The 19,220-nt window shown below is 37.2% G+C and overlaps 1 protein-coding gene across 2 annotated transcripts in view; it reads right to left on the reverse strand.

Moving 5' to 3' along the window:
* pmp22a (peripheral myelin protein 22a) overlaps positions 1-19,220 on the reverse strand; it is a 36,223-nt gene extending 17,003 nt beyond the window's left edge. Inside the window, exons 1-2 of one of the 2 annotated variants that reach the window (XM_089128291.1) lie at positions 19,068-19,220; positions 18,769-18,879 (exon numbers count right to left, since the gene is read on the reverse strand). The gene's annotated coding sequence lies outside the window, so the exon portion shown is untranslated. Of the gene's footprint in view, positions 1-7,502; positions 7,650-18,768; positions 18,880-19,067 lie in introns of those variants that run through there. The other variant, XM_039687381.2, reaches the window with a different exon arrangement.

Raw genomic sequence — 19,220 nt, forward strand, 5'->3', positions numbered from 1 at the left:
AAAAAGCAATGTGCTTCATGGGAAAGAACTGAGCACTAAAAATAATATATCTATATTTATTAGAGAGGACTGTGGATTTCAGAAGAGGACTCAAAAGTTAGCTCCTTTCTTCCTCTTTTGTTGGTTGGGGGCGGGAAACGTGGTGTAATTGGAACCAGAGCCTGTGTTTGTTTGAATTTTTCCATTATGAACTTAACCTTTCAAAATTACCTGGGTCCTCATTATAGTGTGTCTGGCTGTAACGTTAGCATTATTACAAGGTCATTTTGAGCCAGGCAAGCCTTTATGTGATTCTACTGCGCTCAATAGCAACATGGAGATTCGTAATCACATCTGCAGCCCAGCCAAACTGCACACAGAAGAAAAACACCAAAAAAGTGCACATGCATAGAACAAAAATAAGCGATTAAGGTGAGGGGTAGGCCAGATTCACTGCGCCATTCCCAAAATATTTGGCTGAGATGAATGAACAGATAAGCGCCTAGCTAGAGAGAAATAGATGAATGAGCGGATAAGTCTCTCTTTTCCCTATTTGTGGAGACAGATGATACCGGCTGCTGCGATTATCACACACAACAGAAACAAATGAAAAAATATAATGAAATTGATTTGCTAATATTGTAAACATTGCCAGTTGCTCCGTTTTATGTTTGTTTTTGTCCTTTAAATCAATATTTTGTCATGCAATATTTATCAATTTTACTCTGAAACGGTTTATAATTACGGAAGAGGATCAGGCCTAAGCAATAATAATAAAATAAAACCATCTCAAAAATAAAGTCATTATAATGCGAAATTAAACTTGTTAAATTTCGAGGGAAAAAAAGTTGAAATACAATCTTGGGAATTAACTCATTAAACATCAGGAATAAAGTCGTGTTTCGGGAAAAAACTTGTTAAATTTCGAGAAAAAAGTCGAATTACAATCTTAAGAATAAACTCATTACATTTCGAGAATAACATTGTTGAGTTTCGAGAACAAAACTCGTTAAATTTAGAGAAAAAAAACTTGAGAAATACAATCTTGAGAATAAACTCAAAAAATTTAGAGAATAAAGTCATGTTTGTTGTTTCACAGAGGTTCATTCTCATGTTACACAGCACGTCTGAGCTTCCACACGAACCGATGAGGTTCATTCTTATGAGGTTTTTCGTCTTGCGTCAAGCAAGTATGGTTAAGTTTCTGTATATGTTCAATGTTTATTTGTGAATTGAAGACTAAATTCAATCTGTTCATCATCTTATGTGATCAAATCTCTGCAGAAAACCTAAACTAAACTGTTTCGATTCTTAAGGATTAATTTGACATTCTCTTTATGAACTTTTTAAAGCGTCAAAGTGGTAGTTGCGTAAACTGACAATGGAGGGACAGAAATCTCTCAGATTTCATTTGAAATGTTTGAATTTGTGTTTTGAAGATGAACGAAACTCTTACGGGTTTTGAAAAACATGAGGGTGACTAACTGATAACATCATTTTTGGGTGAATTAACCCTTTAAGCAGCACAACAACAAATGTTTCTCGAGCATCAAATCAGCATATTAGAATGATTTCTGAAGGATCACTAGGAGAAATGATGCTGAAAATACAGCTTTGCCATCACAGGAATAAATTACATTTTGTAAAATCTCACAATATTGTAGTCTTGTTTATTTATTTGAAAAAAAAAATGCAGCCTTAATGAGCATAAGATACTTCTTTAAAAACATTACTCATCCCAATCATTTAAAATCTATTCTACTATCCCCAATCGTTTCAACTCCCCAATCGCTGAATAATTTAGGATATGTTTGAATGAAATTAATTTACCAGAGCTCAGCTCTTTCAGCTCAAGCGGGTCAATCCCCAGCACACTATGAATGAATTATGTGAATCCAATGATCACTAATGAAAACAAACCCTTCAGCTACAAACATTTTCGTCAGTAATTACTGAAAAGATTAACACTGATTATAAGTGTCCTAAAGGGTGGGCGCTTTAAGACTGAGCAAATGTTTGAGGTGTAGAAACATATGCTGCTGAGCATGTTGCAATATTAAACCTGCAGTGAAGCAAGTCTCTTGATGTCCTCCTGTTGTCCTTCCATACTCCCCATGGGCAAAAAAAGAGCAGTGACATCACCCTTTCTCCACCCGTCCCCCTCTGCACAACCCTGCTCCACCCCACTCCTCAGACACACACTCAATGCTGCTGGAGAATAATTAAATGGTAATTAAAAACACATCCACTGATGTATGCTCTAAAGGTTCTTTATTGGCATCTGTGTTTCCATAAAAATCCTTTAACATCCACTGTTCAACATTTACAATTCACATTTTTTCTTATAGTGGAAAAAAAAGTTCTTCATATCAGAGGTTTATATCAAACAATCCTTATTTGTAAAGACCCCAAAGATTTCAGATGTGTACATCAGCTAAAAAAGTGTAGTGTTGGGGGAGCTGGTGGAGGGTGGAGACCATTACTTTAGATAAGGAGTTTTAATCTGGGGTCCAGGGACAACCAGAGGGTCACAAAGCAATGCTAGAGAGCCTGTGTAAAAGTTTACAGAAAAGTAGTGTAAAAATATAAAAAAGTAAATAAATAAACAAATATTAGATCATTCCTAAAATTTGTACACATTTATATTTGGGGGTCCATGGCATCTAGAGTATTGAAAACCATGGAAACTTGTTTCTGCCATGGCAAAAACAATTTTTTTTAATCTCACACTTATGATTATTTATTTTTTTACTCACAATTGCGAGTTTTTATCTCACAATTCTGAAAATAACACTAGCAATACATTTGTAATTGTGAGAAAAAAGTTATAAAGTTATGAACTAGAAATTGCGAGAAAATATTCGGAATTATGAATCATAAACAGTTGCGATGAAAAAGTCCGAATTGCGAGAAATAAATCCTGAATTGCGAGGAAAAAGTCTGAATTGCGAGTTATAAATTCTGAATTGCAAGAAAAAATCTGAATTACGAGTATAATATATAAACTTGCATTTACGAGGGAAAAAAGTCACTATTATGAGTTCTAAACTTGCAATTATGAGAAAAAAAGTCAGAATTTTTAATCATAAATTTGGAATTATGAGAAAAAAGTCAGAATTTTTAATCACAAATTTGGAATTATGAGAAAAAAGTCAGAATTGCGAGTAATAAAATTTTGCGGGGTAAAATTACGAAGTCGAACAGAATTGTGAGAAAAAAGTCAGAATTGCGAGACAAAGTAATAATTGTGAATAATAAACTTGGAATTGTGAGAAAATTTTTTATTGTAATTCTGGTTTTATCACTAGCAATTGTGAGTTTATAATCTGCAATTAGATTTTTTAATCAGAAGCAAAAACAAGCTTCCACAGAAACCCTCGCTGCTTTAGATAATTAAAAAAAAAAGATATTTTAAGAACTGTCACTGAAAGGTACGGAAGAGGATTGGGGCCAAGCTATGATAAAAAAATTAAATAATAAAAAAACAAAACCATCTCGAGATTAAAGTCATTATAAGGCCATCCTTAAAAATATTTTGGTTTGCAGTAACAGCAATTTTTTTTAAAAAAAAGGGTCGGTAGGTAGGTCTAAATTTTTTTTTTCAAGATTTAGTGTAAAAAAAAAAGGTACAATTTTGGAGATGGTGATCGTGAATTAAAAAAAAAAAATGCATATTGTGACGTCACTGACTGGGTCTTCAAACTGTGCATCCACCGCTAGGTGTTAATGCAAAATACGACCAGTTACATTTTAGGCTAGTCACAAAATGTATAATATATCTATTTGTTATGCATATATACATGAGATAAGCAAAAACAAGTACAAACACATGGTCAAACAAAGATACAAATTAGCCTATATACACAGTGCTTTAATTTCAGGAAGGTCTAAAATTAGCTACTTTTCAGTTAAGTCTGTCGCTCTCTCTGAAAAGAAATTTAATTTAGCTAGTAATCAAATGTAAAATGACACTGCATAGTTTATCATAGTTAGATTAATGCTTATTAAAGTTTAAGTTATTCATTCAAGAGCTGTGAGTGATTTTTATCTGCCTTTTGTTGTTTGATTCGCATTGGCTCAATCGTCACGTTTATTAGACTACTGCCCCTTTAAGACCGAATGCAGAAGTCTACTGTAATAGATATCTGATGCACCATCATTTTCTCCCAACTATTTACGTCCAATTAAGACATAAACTGTGTTTAAATGAATCTCAGAGCCGGTCATTTTATATTTTATGTATATTTGATGGTTTAGATGCGCACATGAAGCCCAAAATGAGGCGATAGTCTACTTTTCTTGTCTCGTTATAGTGCATTTCGGAGCGCGCGTCGTGAACAACGTCTCTTGCGCAGACTTTTGTGCTTTTAATAGCTCTTTTAATGATTGAACGCGTCCACAGTTTAGCAACAGTACAGACTGCATTTTACAACAATCACCGATCGTGCTGATTCTGACGGTACGTTTGGGTTTTAGGAAGAAATGACAGCGCAACGCTGTGAAGGGAAGGAAGTTGCGCTAGACAGAATGCGTCTGTAATGGTTTCATCTCAAATATCTTCTTTTTATAATCTTTGAAAGCGGAAATCTAATATACAATTAGAATAATATCCCAGACCTAAAGTGTAACCACGTTTTGTCCTCATTGTCACTCATTAAGCAGGGCTGTCGTGCTGTGCGCGCTGTGGCTCCGGGTGAGAGATCGCTCTCTCTTCTGGACTGCGAATAGCAAAATTGCATCACAGACAAATTGTTTAATATTTTTATTATATATAGAAATGGTTGATATTCAGCCCCGTTGACTTTTTAATACCGGGTACCAAGCGGGAACACTGCGGGAAACACTAGCGGGAAACGAGCGAACGTACAAGCCATATAGTGACACGCGTAACGTTAAACCAATGGTGTAAACATAATTGATGAATATGACGCCACGGGTTTTTATTTAAGAAAGAACGTAGCCTACGTTTGTAGGCTATGTAGACACAAGCAACTTTCACAATACTAACTAAAATATAATTAATATTATTTTATTGAATTTGAATTAGTCGTTTGAAGAGTAAAAAAAAAAAAAAAATCGGTCGGTCTGAACGCAAGTTACAACCGGCAAGTCGGTCGGACTAAAAGGAAAAAAAAAAAAAAATTGGGTCGGCCCTAAATTGACAGGGTCGGTCGGGTTACGGCAAACAAGAATATTTTTAAGGGTGGCCTAATGCGAGATTAAAGTCGAAATACAATCGAAAAAAGTCGAAATACAATCTTGAGATACAATACAATACAATTTTACGATTTTTCCTTGAAACACAACGACTTTATTCTCGATATTTAATGAGTTTATTCTCAACATTGTATTTTGCTTTTTTTCTAGAAATTTAACGAGTTTAATCTCACATTATAATGACTTTAATCTCGAGACAATTTAGAGTTTTATTTTTTATTACTGCTTGGCCCTAATCCTCTTCCGTAGAAAGGTGCTTTGGGGACCAAAAATGCTTATTTTGTATGACATCACTGTGAAATTGTCTTTTGAACTTTTATTTTTTTAAGAGATTAGCATACACACAGATCTGTGAAACACACAACCATGAAAACAGACAGAGGAATGAAAGCAGGAGACACATTCCACAAATCTGAATAAGTTTCATCCTTTCGTCTCTGCAGTCGCATTTTCCTCAAGCAGTTTACGTTTGAGGTTTCACACCCACATGCTGATCTAACTTATCTAGTCTCTGTTGTGGTTCTGCATGAAGAAGGATGAATGCAATTGGGGTGTTTTTACACCACCAGTTTTTTTTTCAAGGTCAAAAGGAGGTGAGCGGTTTGGAGAGGAATTCTGGGTGTCATGTGCCCCAAGAACAGTCTTCCCAAGTGAAAATAAATATACCCATTTAAACGCTCTACTTTTCATCTACCCTGAAAGAGAGGAATGTTGGACGATTGAACTTGCATGCCTTCATGGAAGTTTGACCAAATTAAGTTGCACGCAGATGAATTAAATCACATGAGAGCTAGTCAGGAATCAAGAGTTCACAAAATGTTTATATTTCAGACAGGCAGAGAAGATCTTCATCACTGAAGCATGCAAGGATGTACACTACCAGCAAATATTAACAGGGGTATATTCTGCTACACATACTTTTTAGTATTATTTTCAGCCGTTAAATCCAACCCGATCTCACGGCATTTCGTAACGAATTTTACAAGGTGGCTAATTCGTACAACCTCACTCGTACAAATTAGTAAGATTTTTGCTAAATCGTACATATTTTTCGAGTTGGCCAATTCGGTTGAATTCGTACGAATGACCTAACCCTGACCCCGACCCTAAACCTACCCATCACAAGGGTGTAGACATATCATACGAATTCGTACGAGTGAGGTCGTATGAATTAGTATGAATTAGCTGCTTTTTAATCACTCGTTCGAATTCATACGAATTGGTCGTGAAAAAGCGTTGGTTAAATCCACTAAAAAAATGTTACTAGTACTGTTTTTTTACAGTTCTAAAAGGATGGTTTTCGCTCATTATTTCTATTGCATTCTACATTAATCATCCCATTCGTGCTCCCTCATGATCATTCTTTTACAATTTGAGCCTGATGAACCTTGACATTTTCATCCTATATGGCCATGGTTTGTCTTCCTGCAAGACTCACTCCATAAATTATGGTTAGAAGAACTGTTACCAAACATACAACATACTATAAACATATTAATCACTAGCCTGGATGCTAGCCCCACCCACAATATTTGAGGATGGGACATTCGGTCTGGACTTGATCTGTTGTGACTGTGAAGCAAGTATGCCCAAACCAAAGCAGTTCGGACCAATCAAATTATCAGGGTGGGCTTTATACGATGATGGACAGATGATCAACAGTAACGTGATCATCCACGTCACCAAAGAGCGCTTGGGTTGAATTCGTTTACAACAAAGAATTGCTGCCGCTGGAGAATTGAGATGTGTAGATTCAGCCATTGCGTCTGTTATCTATAGAAGATCTATACAATGCATTATTTTTAAAAGAGGAACAAAGAGCCACGATCAATTGTCAATTGGAAAGATGTTTTTGCCGTCCTTCCAATGGGATTCGTACTATCCAACTGAACGCAGAGGCCTTTTTTTCCTGGTTCGGTTGAAGCACTCCCCATAAATACAGCCCAATGGAGCAGTTTCAGACTCACATTCTGACTAGAATCTGAGTATGATGACATCAGGCTAATTAATCACTGCAATAAAGATCCAATCATAGACTCTTAAGCCTTTGCCGATTTAATTCCAAACAGCAACTTATTGGGGGGCTGGGCAGTTTATCTGAGTGTAAAGGTGGTTAAAGCCACTTCTCTATTTTGCTTTCAAACATGTGATAATATTCCCAGCATCTTCACACACAATATCATCTACAGATTCCTACCACTTGATATAATCCACTACACTCGAATGCCATGATCATTTCTGACTAACCTTTTTGCTTCTTAGCTTCAGTATGTTCTTCATGTCCCATTTGTACAAAGTGCACTCACCAATTTGGCAATACTTTGTTTTCCTATCCCAGCTGTGATGGTGGGTGATGCAGTGCTAAGGTGAATTGGCATGGAGTGCTGAGGAAAATGCCAAACACTCCAGTATGTCTCCTCGCTCGGCCAACAGACCAATGGGAAGACGTCAAACTATGGGGCAGACACAGAAAATGGGTTGGGCTGATAGAATAAGGAAACTAAAAGACAATCCATCTCATTGTTTGCAATCTTTGAGATAGGATGTGAGAATAACAAGTAAAAAAAGGAAGTAGTGTGCAGTAATGGAAAGTCCATGTTTTGCTCGGAGCTCGAAGCCAAGGTTGATGTTAAAGGGGTGGTAAACTATGATTTCTGTTTGAGCATAAACAACAGAATCAAAGTTACAACGCTCAAAGTTCAAAGCAAAGGAAGATATTTGCTTTTAAAGAAAAGGACTACAAAAAAAAATGGCTGGTAGGGACTACACAACATTCCTCCAGGGCTAATGACATCAGCAACCCTAAAATGTACATAAACCCCGCTCCCGGGAACACACAGTCCATGTTGAGAAGAGAAAAGGTTGTTGTTCAAGAGTACATTTGTGAGTAGCTTCCATTTTTCACATGCAATAGAAAGTCACTCTGTGTGCATCTCACAACAGTTCCTATATGAGCGATTTATAGATTACATCATGACAGAATATCCTAATTGAAGATAGTTAACTTCACATCAGCAACATAAATGCATCAACTAACCATTCAGAGACGTCCTGGCACAACCGCAAGTGTGATATTACTTTTATACACAAGAAGTTAATATTCAGTAACATACAATTTAGACATGCTATTGGTGTATTTGGGTTGCACCAAGTTCCAAACGAAGCCAAAGCTGCATAGCAACACAGAGTTGAGGTTTCATTTCTGAATGAATCTGTAATTTTGAGAGAATCACCCTATAATGCAGTTACACAAACATAAGGAGAGTGATAAAAAACCGTTTTATGCAATTTATGCATGCTATATAACAAGAACTGCATTCACACCCTATGGGAAATAAAACAGATGGTGCTGGACTGGGATTGAAAAGGAGGTGGAAGTCTGCAGGGGTTAGAGTTTAATACATGCCAAAAGCAAATGACCCCCTGTGATCTCCCACTTCCTGGACAGATCTGACCCCGTCATCACCTTGCATGCTTTCCCTATATTGGACTCCCTACCACAACTCCAGTGCAGAACAGGGCCAGCATTATGTGGCTTTTGCAAACAGGAACACATGCATGTATTGGGTGTTGTCTTTTTACTGGTGGAAACTTATCCAAGTTCATGAGGGGGACTCCACAAATCATAAACTACTCAGCAGAAAATAATAATAAATGAATGAGGAGAACGATGAGAGCGAGTGAGATTGAGAAGCCACCCATGCACATACATTGTGTGTTGGTGTGTGTATTCTCACATGGCTCAATGCAATGCTTAATGCATTAGAGTGAAGGTCCCTTTGGAGGGAGGGAGGTATGAATGAAGGGGAAAGCATTTAATGGGCCCTATCAGTAATATCTGTGGGGGAGTGGACACATATTAATATCCAGAAAGCCAAACACATGTGTAAAGCCTGGAAAAACATTTGATTGAAGACAATTTCAAGATGTCTGTTGTTCTTTTGAGTCTATTTGACGTCATATTTTAGTTTAGTTTGGTTAGTGGTCTTTCAAAGTCCACTGTGTATCAACATGGAACTGGATGGGTTGCGATTCATTTAAAACAAACTACTTTGGTTCTGACACAATGGGCTATATGCACGCATAAGTTCCGCATTTGACGCAAGGATGCTCGTCCATTTCCGGTTGTGTAGATTAAAGCGGAGGAAAACCGGAGAAAACGGGATTATGGCAGAGTCTTCAATATTTACTGTCCTCCCGTCTTTGAAACGAAACGTACATACGTTTAGATGTAATTTTATATATAGTTATGTTTATTTAATATAATTTTAAAAAGAAGCATAAACACAACGAGGGGTGTCTGTTTTATCTGTTTTTGTGACTAACGTTTCATTAGTATAACCATAGAGTATAAAATTCAATATAAATTCTCGGTATTGCATTGGACTCTACGATTGGCGGAAGTTATCGAGCATCCTTAATCCTTCACCGGAAATAACGCCGTGCATAGAGCCCATTCGGCCGAATGAGGCGGTCAAACAGGATCAAGCAATATAATGCAGCGTGAAAACTAGATGCAGTTCACACACAGGTTTTTGAAAACTACTGCATTGCTTTCCGATTGTTTTTCTAAACAATGAAGAGTTGACCATTGCATTTCTTTTGCAGCATCTTGTGCATGACATGCCATTTTAAAAACGCAGCGCTCAAAAACATGGTTTGAAATCGCTGGTGTTTCTGACGTCACAAACTACCTTATAACCAATCAGGTCAACGAGTGATCGTCAACGGCTGGTGCGAGTGAGTGGAGGCGGGGCTAATTTGCATATCCATAGAACCGCTTATACTAAATGAGGCAACATTCAAGCTATTTTAAGGCATAAAAACACTTCAAAGAAACAACGTATTTGTCATTTTGGTGATCAAAGATGAGTTTTAAGGAATAAAATGATTGACATTTTTGGAAAACATCCCTTTGAGTATTTACCATCATTTCAGTGGGGTTGCAACATAAAAGTGCAATTCTGATGCTCCAAAATTGTTTCACACATCCATGTGCAAATCTTTTTCATTTCGGTGAATGGGATGTGACTCCACATGACACGCACCCACATGAATGCTGTATGCACATTATGTGTATGTGTAAGTAAGAAAATTTGATTGATGTCAGCATCTTGTGTTTTTAAATGCAATACTGATTGAATGGCCCTTAAAGAGTGTTCGGGCAATTTATCCCCCATTTTTTTAACCCTTCTGACAATCTGAGAAAAAAAAACATTTTCTATCTAATGGAAATTATGGAAAGTAGCTGAAGCCGATCCGCTAAATGTCGCTAGATAACGTCATACACTAGAAAACAATGATGTCATCACGTCGCATTTGCATTCTGCCCAGTGTCAACCTTTTCTATCTGTATATTTTCTATCTGTATATTCTTTTCTATCTGTATATTTCTCAGTTTCTGAAGAGCTGGAGAGAAATCACCTTGAAGGGGAAATGAAGCAGTGAATCAAGTTTACATGATTTACAAGATGGATTTCCAAAATAATCAACAATTATATAAGGAACATTACAAATGTAAACATTTAGAAGAAAAAAAGAAAAAACTTTGCATCTTTCGCCGCCAGGGCGCCGCCATTATGCAGTTGACGTCACGGGGTTGGTTGGCTTCAGTTTAACAGGCTCTGGGCATTGAAAATCGCGACATCAAACTGTGTTTATACCAGTGTTTTGACCGCGAACGACTAATGTTAGGTACAGTTATTAGACAAAAAGACGACGTCTCATGTTATATGTTGTCAAACTGCACATAGAAACATTGTTTGCGATGTCTGCCGTCAGATATTCCCGTCTCGTCAACAACATGTAAGTTAGCATGTATTTGTTAAACGGGAAATGAAACGTCCATATTTTCGCACTGGTAGTGCTAGTAGCTACAGCCTACATACAGGGGTTGGACAATGAAACTGAAACACTGGCCAATGTTGGAGGTTTCACATCTATATGCCTGGCGGCCAATCTTCAGAGTGAAGCACGGGTGGATCAGTGATGGTTTGAGCTCCAATATCATGACAATCCTGATTGTATTTGATGGACACGACACTGCCGAGGACTACCAAACCCTTCTGGAGGATCATGAGCACCTGATGCTCAAACCGCTCAAACCGCATGATCATGCACCAACACACACAGCAAGACTTGTGACAGAAGGGTTTGATGAAGATGAAAGTGACGTTGAACATCTCCCATGGTCTGACAGTCACCAGATCTGAATATTATTGAGGTGTTTTGGAGGAGCGAGTCTACCAGCATCATATAGTGACCTGGACACTGTTCTGGAAGAGGAACGTCTCATAATCCCTCTGGTCACTGTGAAGGACTTCTATCTGTCAATTGGTGCTGTATTTGGATGCAAAATGAGGCCCTCACCATTCTAACAAGTTATTGTGTAGTAAAACCAGGTGTTTCAGTTTTTTTGTCCAACCCCTGTACTAGGAAAAAGTGTCTCCGCTCTGACATCCTTCAGGGAAAGCATCACCACTTCCACACGTCTAACTCCCGGCACAGCATGGTAAACGTGCGCGCCGGTGATGCAGAATTGACCACGCAATACATGCTCAAGATCAACCTCTTGACAACAGATGGACTCTGACACGGAGGGCATCGCAGTAACGCTACAACAGCCACACTGACACCTGGTAAGTTAGCGTTGCAAACCCTCTCTTCGCCCCAAACCACCACCGGCTGTTCTACATAGCAACGTAACTTACATGGTGTTGACGAGACGGGAATATGACGGCACGGCAGACATCGCGAACAATGTTTCTATGTGCAGTTTGTCAACATATAACATTAGACGTCGTCTTTTTGTCTAATGACTGTACCTAACATTAGTCGTTCGCGGTAAAAACACTGGTGTAAACACAGTTTGATGTCGCGATTTTCAATGCCCAGAGCCTGTTAAACTTAAGCCAACCAACCCCGTGACGTCACCTGCACAATGGCGGCGCCCTGGCGGCGAAAGATACAAAGTTTTTTATTTTTTTTTTCTAAACGTTTACATTTGTAATGTTTCTTATATAATTGTTGATTATATTGGAAATCCATCTTGTAAATGATGTAAACTTGATTCACCGCTTCATTTCCCCTTTAAGCCCCTTTCACACAGAGAATCCGGAAAATACACGGATAATGTGACCCGGATAAAGTTTGTTTGATTTTGGTTCATTCACACTGCCAGTGATTTTCCCGGGATCTGTGAGTGCGTTCACACACAACCCGTAAAGATACATGACGTCAGGATGAGACATGTATTGTACGCGCCGAAAACATGAACACGCGCATACCGTTCTATAAAGCCGGTGAACGATCTCCGCTTCAGCACAGATAGTGAGGAGCTCCTGCTCTCTGCTTTGTTCCAGTCTGCAGACATTTGATGGTCCTTTCTTTGTTGATGACGAACACAAACTGTCTTCTAACAGAGTTGCGCGATGGCTCGAGCGTCATCACTATGACACACCCCTTACGGCATTGGTCGTGGCTTTTGTTCACACAGCGCGCATTTCGGGACAGATTCCGGCAATGTTACTAGGTCCCCAACCCGGCATCGATCCCGTATCAATCCCGAGTGTTTGCGTTCACACTTCACACAGAAGGTGTTCTGGCAATTTCCCGGGATCAACGCGCTGTGTGAAAGGGGCTTTATTGTCGCAAATTAACAGTAAACATTTTAGCCCTTGAAGCTAACGTTAGCTAACATAACACTGTTGACAGATATTCAATTAGGCAGTTAAATCTCACCTCCAGTTCTTGCTGGAAAACAGGCAATATCCATATCGTTTACATCTGGTTCCACATGAGATCATGTGAGGTGCTGCCTCTGGCATGATAATTGTAATAATATCTTGTACTGAGTGATGTCACCATTTTCATATCTTTGTAGTGTGCGCATGTTTGAGATTTGAGAGATGACAATCTGTGAAGATTCTCCTTATGTGCGTAATATACAACCAGATTTCATAATTGGTTAGGATGTCTGAGCCCGACTTAAGTGAGCATAAAGTATATGCTAGTATATGTCACTAAATTATGTTTCGTCTGCAAGGCTGTTATTAAGGTTCATTAAATACCTTTTCATTTCAAAGTTGCAGTTTACAGTCCCGCTAAAGTGGCAAATGCTCCTCGAGCGAGTGCAGCAGTAGGATTTAGGAGCATTTGAGACGACTCCAATGGCCTTTGATTTATGCAGGAAACTGCTTATTGCAACAGACAGACTCTCTGGAGGAAAGAGAGAAAGAATTACAATGCGAACATAAAAACGTTGAAAAAAATCTCAACCGCAATCATCCGTACAAACTGTAGACATAAAGCACGGCTACGAGTGTGGGGAGATCCGAACACCTTGTTCTTCACTCTGATCCATGGTGATTTCAAACCCTTAAACCGCACGTCAAACATTCATCTCATCCAAACGGTTCCTCATCCGTGTGTGTGGTCCCATGGGCCCAGGGTCAGAGGTCACCGCCAAACTGCCTTATGTTTACATTTTCCGATCCTTCTCAGACCACAATCTGGAGTCATCCATCGGCATGTACTCAAAAGCGGCTGTGCTCTCAGCTAAAATACTTGATGGAAAAAGCAGTTCTACTGTTAGATGAGTTTCAAGCACAGCCAGTGCAGCCGAGTATTCTTTCCATTTGGGTTTTATTATAATTTTTGGTTTAATACACTTTCCGAAGGGCCGTTAAATTCAAAGCCCTTTGCTCATAGCGGTTAGATCTGCAAACAAATGAAGGACACGAACAAAATAGTGTCTGCAGCAGTGGATATCATGGCCTGGCTCCTCTGCTCAGAAAAGTTGGACATTCAGCTCAGTGTATTTCTCCAAGAACAAGCAAATTGGAAAAAGATCAGCTGATATGCACTTTATGGCCCATCTGCATATCATCAGCGGTGAACTGTATTTTGGAGAGGGAGTGGAACAGAGAATCTGGACTCTAGGGTTGAGCCTTACATTTTATTTTTCTTGATTTATGCTAGAACATATTGGAGCTGGACTAAACCCAGCGTTTCCCAACCATCTAACCTTTTCTGTTTGTTTGCTTTAAACTCCCACAGACACACTTGCACGTCAGTAAGTTGTCATTTCAAGTATAATAATACTAAATAATAATAATAATAATTGAAAGAAATGTATACTTTTTATTTGGAAAATATGCATTAAATTGATCAAAAGCGACAGTAAAGATATTTATAGTTTTACTTTGTATTTATCAAATATCCTGGAAATAAAGTATCATGGTTTCCACAAAAATATTTCAGGAGTAGATCACTTAAAAAAAAAAAAAAAAAAAAACTTTGCTGATAACTTACTCACCCCCATGTCATCCAAGATGTCCACGTCTTTCTTTCTTTCAGTCGAAAAGAAATTAAGCTTTTTGATGAAAACATTACAGGATTTTCTCCATATAATGGACTTCATTGGGAACCAAACAGTTCAAGGTCCAAATGAGAGTTTCAGCGCAGCTTCAAAGGGCTTTAAACGACACCAGGCGATGAATAAGGGTCTTATCTAGGACCCTTCGTGTCATGACTCATGACTCGAAAAAAGATTTGTTTATTTTGATGAACGAGTTTGAACTGGAAGTCACGAACAGAGCAAGGCGAGAATTTGTGCTCATAAAACGTAAAATTTTTTATTTATTTTTTAACTGACCGATCGTTTCGCTACATAAAACCCTTATTCATCGTCTGGTGTCGTTTAAAGCCCTTTGAAGCTGCACTGAAACTCATTTGGGCCTTGAACCGTTTGGTTCCCATTGAAGTCCATTATATGGAGAAAATCCTGGAATGCTTTCATCAAAAACCTTCATTTCTTTTCGACTGAAGAAAGAAAGATGTGGACATCTTGGATGACATGGGGGTGAGTAAATTATCAGCAAACGTTTTTTTTTTTTTTTTAAGTGAACTACTCCTTTAAGCTATTCTAAACATTTATAACAAGAAATCTTTCTTGAGCATCAAATCATAATATTTGAATGATTTCTGGAGGATCATGTGACACTGAAGACTCGAGTAATGATGCTGAATATTTAGCTTCGATCACAGGAATAAATTACATTTAATAATATATTTGAGTAGAAAACTACGGAGGCGTATTGCATTCACTTGAAGAAAAAAAATCTACTCTATTTTTCTGAATTAACGAGTTAATTTTTCATGAGAAAAAAAATTGCTCTGTTTTTCTGAATTAATTTTTCATGAGAAAAAAAGTTTTTGCTCTATTTTTCTGAATTAACGAGTTAATTTCTCATGAGAAAAAAAGTTTTTGCTCTGTTTTTCTGAATTAATGAGTTAATTTTTCATGAGAAAAAAATATTTTGCTCTGTTTTTCTGAATTAATGAGTTAATTTTTCATGAGAAAAAAATATTTTGCTCTGTTTTTCTGAATTAACGAGTTAATTTTTCATGGATTTTTTTATTTTGCTCTGTTTTTCTGAATTAACGAGTTAATTTTTCATGGAATTTTTTTTTTTTGGAAAACTTTTTTTCTCACGAAAAATTAACTCATTAATTCAGAAAAACAGAGCAAATTTTTTTTTCATGAAAAATTAACTCATTAATTCAGAAAAACAGAGCAAAACCTTTTTTTCTCATGAAAAATTAACTCATTAATTCAGAAAAACAGAGCAAAACCTTTTTTTTCTCATGAAAAATTAACTCATTAATTCAGAAAAACAGAGCAAAACATTTTTTTCTCATGAAAAATTAACTCGTTAATTCAGAAAAACAGAGCAATTTTTTTTCTCATGAAAAATTAACTTGTTAATTCAGAAAAACAGAGATTTTTTTCTTCAAGTTAATGCAATACGCCTCTGAAGAAAACAGTTCTTTGAAACAGCAATAATATTTCATAATTTTACTCTCTTTTTACTGTATTTTTTAAATAATAGTGAAATTATTATATAGTGATAATAGTGTGAATATATGTGTGTGCATGTTCAAATCTGCTAAAAGGTAAAGTGATTTTGTACTATTATTTACAACAGTATCTTCATTTTCATGGGTTTAAATGAAAGATTTTTTGTTATAAGAGACACTGTGTGCATCTAAACCACTCCCTTCCTCAAAAAAAAAAAAAAAATGAACTTGATTTTTAAAAGTCAATTTGCGACAGCTGAATGTAGCTTTAACAAATGAAACATGTTAGTCTCTGACTTACATGTAATTCATTTAAGCCACGAAATAAACTTCATTTGGAAAAATAAATATAATGGACTACACTAACGCGGCCATGCAGTCAGTCAGAGACAATAACCTAAGTAATACATAACGCACATCACATGAGTATAAATTTGTTCTTCAGTTGCTGAAATTTACTGCATGCTAAATAATTTAGTGAACATGGTTTTAAGTGTGATGTGCATTATATTTTGACCGACATATTTAATGCACAAACTACTCTCTGATTTAAATATTTTTTTATTCTTGAATGATCTTTTTTCATACATTTTGCAAAAGATGGTAATGGATCTTAAGACGAGTCCTTGTAGTCGTCCATCTTACTCTCATATACTCATGTACAGTAAGATTTGAAAACTTGACAGATGATTTTTTTTTTATAAATTTAGTTTGTTCACTAGTATCTTCCCAGTTATTTAATTAGGGATTACGTTTGATTAAATGTTTCATTTTCCAATCAAAAGTATGATTTTTTTTTTTACATGATTTGTTACATTGACACAGTATTTCCAATTTTTGTGGAAATCATTTCAACAAATGCAGCACTTACAGTTGTTTCTTCATATTAAGCTGAGCCAGAAGAAAAGTATGTGACATTGAAAAAATGTCACATATTACACAGTTACATTTTTTTGTGATGGGCCAGAGAGTAAGATACAACCATCTTCCTTGTCTCAACTGTTTTATTGTTTTGCGGGTAAGCCTCAGACATGAATGCGACCATTATATGCAGGAGATGACAGGCTGAAAGGACATGCTGTCTGGCTACTGTCAGTTCTCGCATTTAAACCAAGTGTCTATGGTGTCGCCCATCTACGATCATGACAGATGTGTGGACCACAGCTGCAGCCCATGGGCGAGTTTCCCGCCTGTCCGCTCGCAGCCACGTCCCACCCTTTCTAGCATTCGAGAAATTAATCCTGAGACAAACTGCTTTGCAAAGACAAAGGAAAAAAGCATGGGAGGGGTCGTACTGGAATCCAAAGGAAGGCAGTTGTGTATGTGTCTACTGAGACTGAAGTCAAGGAGGAAAAAGAAGTTGATCTTTCATTCGATTCCACTCCCAGTTTTAACCCATCCCCCTTTCTCCCCCTCCCGTCCTCTATCTCTCGCTCGCTCAAATCGCGGCTCTAGCAGGTTGCTTAATGGTTTCCAGATTTCTTCATGCTGGTTTCCTTCTGGAAGCCTTGAATCCTGTCATGAGATTCGCCAGAGGAGGCCGCGCGGTTATGGCAGCTCATTTTGATAAAACCTTATATTTTGACAAACAGTGACCTCAGCTGGTCATATAGTGGAACAGCAGGAACATCCTCACAGGCTGGACCAGCGGATTTGCTTCTCAAGCAGGAGCAGCACAAGGGCTAATTAGCATATTGTGAGTGGATTATGTAAGGAATAATTGACGACTGTTGAATTATTAAAATATGTTACACCTCGGGTGTGCATTATTAAACAATAATTCAACGTCTCGGAGTCAATTAATCCGCTTATAGGACGGTTACCACACCTCAAAACATTGTTCAGATTATTTATTTCAAAACATTTGTCTAGTTTTTGTTACCTAGTTGGGGACGGGGTTCAAAATAATTCCTTCGTTAATAATTCATTACACACAACTTTACTATATTAAATATTAATCAAAAAGAAACTATCAGCCACAAACAGAAGAATTGAAATGAGTTCCCTTGTCCCGAGATCTGCTTTATAATCTGCCTGGCTTGACCTTGTCTTTCTGATTGATTGAGCAGCGCTGGTTGAAGCCTGAAAATATGAATTAATAACTAGGGCTGTGCAAAAGTTAATTGCGATTAATCGCATCCAAAATAAAAGTCTGTGTTTACATAATATATTTGTGTGTGCTGTATATAATTATTTTGTATATATAAATACCTATGCATGCATGTATATATTTAAGAATTATTTGCGGTTAAATTCTGTATATATTTATAAATACATAATCTATATTATATAAATATAAATATTTTATATATGAATAACATATTTTCTTAAATATATACATGCATGTGTGTGTATTTATATATACAAAATAATCATTTACAGCACACACAAATATATTATGTAAACAGAGACTTTTATTTTGGATGCGATTAATCGTAATTAACTTTTGCACAGCCCTATTAATAACATCTAATTACACTGGTCGGTTCAGGCTGGTCCTCATCCTTTTTCAGTCGCAGAAAATACTTTCGACAATCCAACTGCATTTTACCGCAAACTTGCGACTAGTTAACTTTCTAAAGAAGGCGCAATCGATTGTTTGCAAAGGGTCAGGTCGGGACTCCAACGTCAACACACTTAACAGAATAAAAACATATTTTTTATACCACTTTTTAATGTGTGATTGTGTAAAGGTGTTCACGAGATACCAACCTTTCATGAAGTTGTGAATTTCGCCAGCGGTCTTCTCTGCAGCAAATAGGCCAAGGCGCCAAGCATCCACGCTTCCAGGGATGATCTCGTTTTCATGGACATGGTGATGGTCTGTGTGTGTGTGTGCGTGTATGTGAGAGAGATGCGTGAGTGACAGAGGGATGGAGGGAGAACAATGAAAGAAATGCAGCTGAATGAATACTTTGTGTGTTTTAAATAACTTAAAAAATAAATGAATAGCGAAACGCAATATGTGGAGAGAGAGAGAGAGAGAGACAGATTAATCATAAGTGAATTACCTGAGTCTTTGCGTCTCTCAACAGTGTTCAGCAGCAGAGTCTGCTAAATAAAATAAAATAAATATACTTTGTGTTTAATCTCACTTTTTAAAGCAATGTCTTTGCTGCTGACTTTTGATGATCCAATTCAACTTTAGATCAACAACATCACGT

Source organism: Pimephales promelas, chromosome 3, assembly GCF_988280905.1.
Source record: "Pimephales promelas chromosome 3, fPimPro1.hap1.1, whole genome shotgun sequence".
NCBI lineage: Eukaryota > Metazoa > Chordata > Actinopteri > Cypriniformes > Leuciscidae > Pimephales > Pimephales promelas.